This window comes from Periplaneta americana, chromosome 7, assembly GCF_040183065.1.
Source record: "Periplaneta americana isolate PAMFEO1 chromosome 7, P.americana_PAMFEO1_priV1, whole genome shotgun sequence".
Taxonomy (NCBI): domain Eukaryota; kingdom Metazoa; phylum Arthropoda; class Insecta; order Blattodea; family Blattidae; genus Periplaneta; species Periplaneta americana.
Genome location: NC_091123.1, coordinates 69,072,836 through 69,080,035, shown reverse-complemented (window position 1 = coordinate 69,080,035; position 7,200 = coordinate 69,072,836). Strand labels below are relative to the sequence as shown.

Here is a 7,200-nt window from a genome sequence, read left to right as displayed (position 1 = left end):
GATAGTTGCTAACCACCAGGATCGCTACTATCGCCTCATTACAGACAATGCGAAATAGTACCTGCACCGTCTATTGTTCCTAGTACCCTCATAAACTCAAGCTTCGTGACTGTATATACTAGACTGTGCTCGTACTATGCTTTCAAGAACTGAAAGGGGAATTTGGACCTAAAGTAAAATAACGTGTAGATAATGATAAGCCATTTAATGTCGTGGTCGGTGCAAATATTTCCGGTAAACTGACAAAAAAGTCATTGAGAAGATGGTTAAGAGATGTATTTCTTCCGGATATTAAGAAAGGCACACTACTACTTCTGGATTTTGGACGAATAGATAACAGTAGGTATATTTACTATTGAAGGAGTAAACAATACTTTACATGGTAAGAATTAAAACATAAATTATTCCTCCAAAAACTACAAGATTTTTGCAACCCTTGGATATGTATTATTTAGGCAATAAAATTGTAATTCGAAGGCTAAAAGAGTTGTCATACATAAAATTATCTGTAAAAACATTCCAGACACATTGCACGATAAGGACTTCATAATGACAATGCATTCTGTTGTGTATCAACAGTTTCATTCACCTGTCCTCAAAGACATGCTAATACTGTATACGAGTGGCAGAGGTATGGATATTTAGAAACATGCGAGAAAGTTTGATAACGTTCTTTCAACAATGTTGCATGTTGGAAACAGTATGTATGTGTTAGAGAAGAGCGTGAAAAAACCAGTCAAGGCTATGTAAAATGTTTGTACTGTTCAATGGCTCTTTGTTCCGAGCAGTTCATTTCGAAACCCACTATCATATTTCAGGTTAGTCACAAAGTTAATACATATTTTAAATTCAAATTGAATTTGTATTTCAACAAGAGTACTCTATTAATGCGAGTTAAGAGAAAAATAAAATAGACTGATTAGCATTAATGCGAGAGCTGTGATACGGTGTCGCGGAACTATGAGGATCCGAGTGCACGCAAGAAGCGGCATAAGTAACATCGATTTTTAAATCAATATATTTCGTAAATGAGGAAAAAGCGAAACGAACGAATATCACCACGTTTCTTAACGAACGAAAATTATCTTAAATAGACATTTTTATTAAATTCAAGCTACACGACATGGGACGGTTTCCTTGTAAGTAAATGAATTTCAATGTTTAAACTCAAAGAAATTCGTTTAATGACTAAATCACTAAGCTATTAGTTGTAATTCTGTAAAAACTAGTAAAAATGTTATATTGATTTTTAAAATGTAATGTGTTGAAGTAATAAAATTATATTTGTATAAAAAATGTTATGTGTGTTTAGTCCTGCTTTTTAAATTCAGTAACTTCCGTTCAGTTAAACGCCAACTTCAATTAAGAGGGCCAGCTCTTTTACCATACATTTAAAAGTATTCTCTAACATGTAACACGAAAAAATATAGTGTGTAATGTAAAAAATATTATTGATGACGTTATGACTCGCAAAACAACAACGGTCTCAAAAATATTTTGTTTTCATAAAAATATTTCTTTCAACGTATAAGGTTTCAGTGTCCGCCGTTAAAAAAAGAGAAATCTCAACTTATTATAAATTGAATTTATATACGAAAGATTTGTCAAATTTATTAAATAAATAACTTGTTTAGCTTTCTTGTGTTAATGTTGAAAATATTAAAGTATTTTACCTTAATTAATGACTAGTTTCGGTTTATTTCCACTATCTTCAGATTTCTTCTACGAAGGTAAAAAAAATGGTTTATTTAACAAATTTAACAAATCATAAGTGATACAAGCTATATGTTACTTTTGATATGAAAAATCCTGAATTATAGTAGCTATTATTGAAATTTACACTTATGCACTTAAAGGGCCGAAATGATTACATTAGTACGTTAATCAAACGAAGTGTATTATAATTGTATTAAGTATGCAGTAGGTACAGTATAAATACGCTTTATAATTTTATACGAAAGTGTATATTATTTGACATTTGTGCGAATTAGGACGCGAATACACTCGCCTTGAAGGATAGACTGCATTAGTATTTTGCAAAGCCTACTTTTGCAAGATTGTATTCAACAGCTCTTGTGCAATAATTTATGTGTAGCTTTAATATAATATTACACAGATCCACATATTATACAAGGCTTCTCGAAGTCTGTCGAATGCGATTCAGCGTAAAAGGATTCGTACTTGTATATGCCTTACAAGCTCGAAACTTTCATCTGACTCCGTGGCGCAACGGTAGCGCGTCTGACTCCAGATCAGAAGGTTGCGTGTTCAAATCACGTCGGGGTCAAAGAAATTTTGTTGATATAAAAGGTGTGACGTCTTAATTGAGAAAAGGAAATGTTCTTTGAACGACAATCAGACGTGAATTCAGATGGATCTAAACTTAGTTTGATTTATACAATAAGTGAAGAGTCGTATTTATATTTTCCGTGATCAGTGCGACTGAAGCGTGGCGAAAGAATCAATGGGCGTTGCTATGTAGGTATATAACACACAATTCATACATTTATTACACTACGAAAGAAACGCTGCACTTTCAAAAGTTATTAGGCCTATTGGCAGAATTGTCTCTAAGAAGTTTGTAGCTATAGCATCAGTGAGACAAAAAAAAAACGTATAAAATTCATGAATAACACGTGGACGTTTCTATCAAATGTACAATTTTCCTAGCAATTTGGATGCACTAGATTGCACACACATAAAAATCCAATCCTCAGTAGACAAAAGAGCGGAAACATTTTTAATCTATCATTCTTCCTTCTTGCATTCTACAGGGACATCATTTTATTTTTACTTCAATTTTTATTGTATCAGAGTTTTTTTAATGTACTTCACTCCCACCCCTTCTACTAATGGAGTTCCAACTGTCCTCCACACAGAACCAAGGCCGCATATTGTAAGCAGGACTGAGTTAGTGGTTATAGTACTTTCCAGAAATATGTTCGCGTTTTCCAGTGACGAAAGAGCTTTCAATATTGAATCATAATTTCGCACAGATACTGTCGTCCGTTTGCCTACGTCGCATCCCGATTTCCCCCACCTGCTTCTGCTCGCCCCTCTGTAAATGCTAGTGGCTGGGCTGTCTTAGCTCTTTTCTGAAAACATTAATTTCTATTAGGAATTGGACTTCTACGTAATATTATACAACTGTTTAAAATAACTTAAACAAAAGGGCCTCGTTAAGTAATTAACTGTCACGTGATTTCCACCCTTTCTACGATCCTGCGGCATAACCACTTGGACGGACAGTAGATAGCATGTCTGAGTAATTTTATCTGTGCGGGTCGGGCAGAAGTGAAGATTTAATTTACAGTACGTAAGGTACTCTTTTATAGATTAGGTACAGAACTATTTCAACATGAGTTACTAGTACGAAGGACGAAACTGGTAATTGGAATTAGATGCAATAGACTATAGTGCGATAATATGCACAAAAGAACTGAATCCTATATCGAAATGAACGGCCACCATTTTCAAAAATGTGTTTAAATATTCATATTATGATTATTTTTCAATTTAACTTCATTCTCTATATTGTACGCTGATGTGCTGTAGAGAGTATAATATACACTGCATAATGAATACGTTCGCATGGATAACTCAGTTCGTGAGTAAAAACACTTATTGTTAACTACAGGTTCGTGTCAGTAGATTTACTGGCATGTAAAAGAACTCCTGCGGGACAAAATTCCGGCACATCCGGCGACGCTGATATAACCTCTGCAGTTGCGAGCGTCGTTAAATAAAACATAACATAACATTTTCCCTTATTCAGTTTCTTTTCTCTCTGTACCGCACCAGTTAATTCTAGGTCAACTATTCTTTGATTGTCCTTGAGGATTGCATTCTAGGGGTCTCTTTGCTACATTTTGTTTTCTTCTAAGTGCAGGGTTATTTTCTAGATTTGATCCCTCTCCAAATCTCTCTCTGTGACGTCTTTTCCCACATATCCTTGTTAGAAATAGTCATTTGGCCAGATTCCCATAATAAATCTCGAGCATCTTTTTATATGAAATTGTAATCAGTGGTGAAGCGTGAGCTACTTGAGAGGATAGGCATTTAAGTATTATACGAGTATTATCTAGCATTTGCAAAATTTGTATAACAAATGGACGATTGAGAACGTCAAAATTGAAGTACTATTTAGTGCATATTCTGCAAGTATTAATATAGTGCAATGTCTCTGCCGTAGTAATCAACCACTATACACTCATCTTGCTTTACAGCATTCTCTACAAGTATCAATGAATTTTTGATGGCACGACTAAATGTCAGGTGTGTTACAGGACAAGACAATGGATCTTTTATAGAAATAGAATTCCTTTATTTTAAATAAGATATTCTTTAAACAGTGCATGGGTCCTAGAATAGTAACAAAACTAGCTTTAGATCAAAAATGAACAAATATTTTAAATATCTTAATGTCAGATCTGTTACCTAATATAAAGATAATAACTTCTTCAGTAACTAACAGAAAACCATTCTTTCAGTAACAATTATCTTAGTAGATTGCCCTTAAGGCGAAGATATTTGAGCCTTACTTTCTTTAATGATATATAATTAGAAAAAAATAAGGCACTGTTTTGAATGATGTAACAGACATGGCATGGAGTAACAGATCTGACAGGTAACAGACATGACAAAGCAAACATAAGCATGTGCTAACCTAAAATTTTTTTGCGTAAAAATTTTCAAAATAGCAACTTTACTACTGCACACATGTACTATTATGTCCTCTTGATGTTGACTTTATATGTTGTTATTTGTGGAAAACACAACACAAACAGATCTGACAGAATAATAATGCACGCTTAGACTAAAATACAAAGCAAGAGCATGACACACAAACTCGCCAATTAAAAATGGGTGAACATAGCAGTTCAATCAAGTTGGGTCTTTGTGCATCATCCTGGCTTGTGCTGGCATCTATGGGATTTCTTTTTCAACTGTGTATCCATAGGAACAGAATGGTGTAACAGACCTGACTGATTTACTGGACTAGAGTAATTATGTTTGTATGTATGTATTTATTTACACTGCAAGTGGGCAAGCACCCGGTGGTAGTGGTATATACAATATTAACAATACACAATAAAATGATAACCAATACACAATAAAATTTACAATACACAATACAATTTTACAACACATATACAATTTTACACACAATACAATAATAATACACAATACAATTTAACACAATAATAATAAAACATAAAATAAAATACCTAATTTTACAATACAACCTACATAATTATCTATAGGTCCTACATAAGTTTCAGTAGTCTTTCACTTTACTCTCATCTCATTCCCTGTAGTGGCACTATGACGCATTTCACTGACACTTTAGCACACATTTCACTGAGACTCTGTAACACATTTCACTGACACTATAGAACACATTTCATTGACGCTATAAATTATCACTGATCGGAACTGTTCACTGCACTGTAAAACCATAACTTCACTGACTCACCTCTCTTCACTGATACAACAGTTCAAATAAGTCAAATAATTACATCCTTATGCATACTTATAAACAGAACTACATTTAAACTAAACATTTCTAGTCTAAGGCCCTCTTACACGCTAGTTTTAAATAATTTACAATTCAAACCAAGGAAGTAAACTCGTCAGCCTAGATAAATACATGTCACCTTAAAAAATTAAATGTTGAATGTCACCTTAATTTTAATTTTCACTTTATATACAACTTTTTAGATTATTCTTGAATCTCCTTAAGGAAGGACAGCCCTCAAAGACCGCTGCAGGTAGGTCATTCCAATCATTTATAGTTCTATTTAAAAATGAGAATTTACCTACATCCGTTTTCTGTTTCCTACATTTGATTTTAAAATCATGATCGTTCCTACCATAGTACGTTGGCTTTTCTAACCGAGCCGTTATGTCTACCCATGCTTTCTGACCTACATGTGCTCTATACAATGATGTTATTCTAGTTTTCCTACGCCTGTTTTCCAAAGTTTCCCATTTAAGTTCTTTTATCGTATCGTTTCCATCTTCTCTTTTACCTTTAACAAATTTCGCTGCCCTATACTGGATTCTTTCTAAGGAATTTATCTGGTATATTCTATAGGGATCCCAACACGTAGTTCCGTATTCCATTAACGGTCGCACTAACGTTAGATATGCTATTTCCCTCGATTTGGGGCTAGCCTTTCTCAAGATTCTCATAATAAAGTGAAGTGCCCTCCATGCTTTACCCGTAACATTATCAACATGCTCTCCCCAAGAAAGTTTGGAGTTTAAATACACTCCTAGGTATAATACACTCCTAGGTAAAATACACTCCTACACACTATGCACACTATGCAACCATATTTAAAGAAATATAAACTCAGACATAAATGTAGAAGTTTTGATAATATCAAACGTTTCTTTAATTTTTTTCTCTATTACATTATTAAACAAACCTTTATCTGGACATAATCATGCTCCATTTTATATACTTAACGATTATGGACACAGCATTTTAGCTTTTACTATGAGAATTTTATTTTATTCTTGTGAAATATTTCACATGAAGGAAATAATTCTTGTGACGTGTACTACATTAGTATTGAAACTACTCACTGTTAGGAATTTATAATTATATCGCTATAAATGCAATAATGGGAAGGGTATGAATTGATGGACGTCATTTGGTATACAAATTCTGCAAATGACCCTACTACCATCACCACCACTACCACCACTTGTGAAACGCTACTTTCGACGCCTCTATACCTGCTTATATCGAGGTCACTGTTTGTTCGATAGTGTTATTGTCGATGGAATATGGCGTGGTATTAAATTATTTACACATGGCTGCAGTTAAAAATATTAAAAGTCTGTATCTCTATATTTGATGATAAGAGGTGAGAATTTTAAATGACATATGCGGGTCAGGAAATTACAACAAGGTTTTAGAACAGAGTACTGTATAGGCTATTATGTAATATCGATCATTTTTAGTTTGTAAGAAATGCATATGCACTTAGATTTTTTCTAAGACTTACATTAAATAACTTTCTTTCTTTTTCCTTGTTTAACTTCCTTTCTGGATCTTGCAAGCCAGTGCCCGTATAGGAGGAATGTACAGCAGTGGCAAAAAGAACCGGACCTACCCTTGTAGCTGATACAAAAGAATTCTGTGCTGTGTATTGTGTCAAACTGTGGTAATTTCAATATGGATAGTGA

General features: G+C 33.8%; 1 non-coding gene across 1 annotated transcript; it reads left to right on the top strand.

The window, feature by feature from the left end:
* The first annotated feature begins 2,215 nt into the window (after window positions 1-2,215).
* TRNAW-CCA (transfer RNA tryptophan (anticodon CCA)) lies at window positions 2,216-2,287 on the top strand. Its single transcript has one exon. It is a non-coding gene; the product is annotated as a tRNA-Trp (tRNA).
* The last annotated feature ends 4,913 nt before the right edge of the window (window positions 2,288-7,200 follow it).